The sequence below is a fragment of the Penaeus monodon genome, chromosome 20 (genome assembly GCF_015228065.2).
Source record: "Penaeus monodon isolate SGIC_2016 chromosome 20, NSTDA_Pmon_1, whole genome shotgun sequence".
In the NCBI taxonomy this organism is placed as follows: Eukaryota; Metazoa; Arthropoda; class Malacostraca; order Decapoda; family Penaeidae; genus Penaeus; species Penaeus monodon.
Window position 1 is genome coordinate 11857860 of NC_051405.1, and position 257 is coordinate 11858116.

Genomic DNA, 257 nt, shown 5'->3' on the forward strand with positions numbered 1-257 from the left:
CTATCATATCTTGAATCAACATGAGAATCCAAACTGTCACCGGCCAGAGATTCCCGCTTTTGAATTCCACATTGGCGACTAATCTCGGTGACACGTGGCGGAAGCGTCCCTTTTTTAACCTGGCAGATTATTTGCTGCAACGTCGGCTCCATCTGCTGACTTAACTGACTCATACGCAGTCCGCGAGTTGGATAGAGATAAAATGATGAAGAGATGGATGAAAAGATGGGTTGATGAATGCAGGAAAGTGAGGATAT

General features: G+C 45.1%; 1 protein-coding gene across 1 annotated transcript in view; it reads right to left on the reverse strand.

The window, feature by feature from the left end:
- Positions 1 to 257, reverse strand: part of LOC119585619 (multiple epidermal growth factor-like domains protein 6) — a 170724-nt gene that overhangs the window by 149667 nt on the left and 20800 nt on the right. The gene's annotated exons all lie outside the window — the stretch shown is intronic.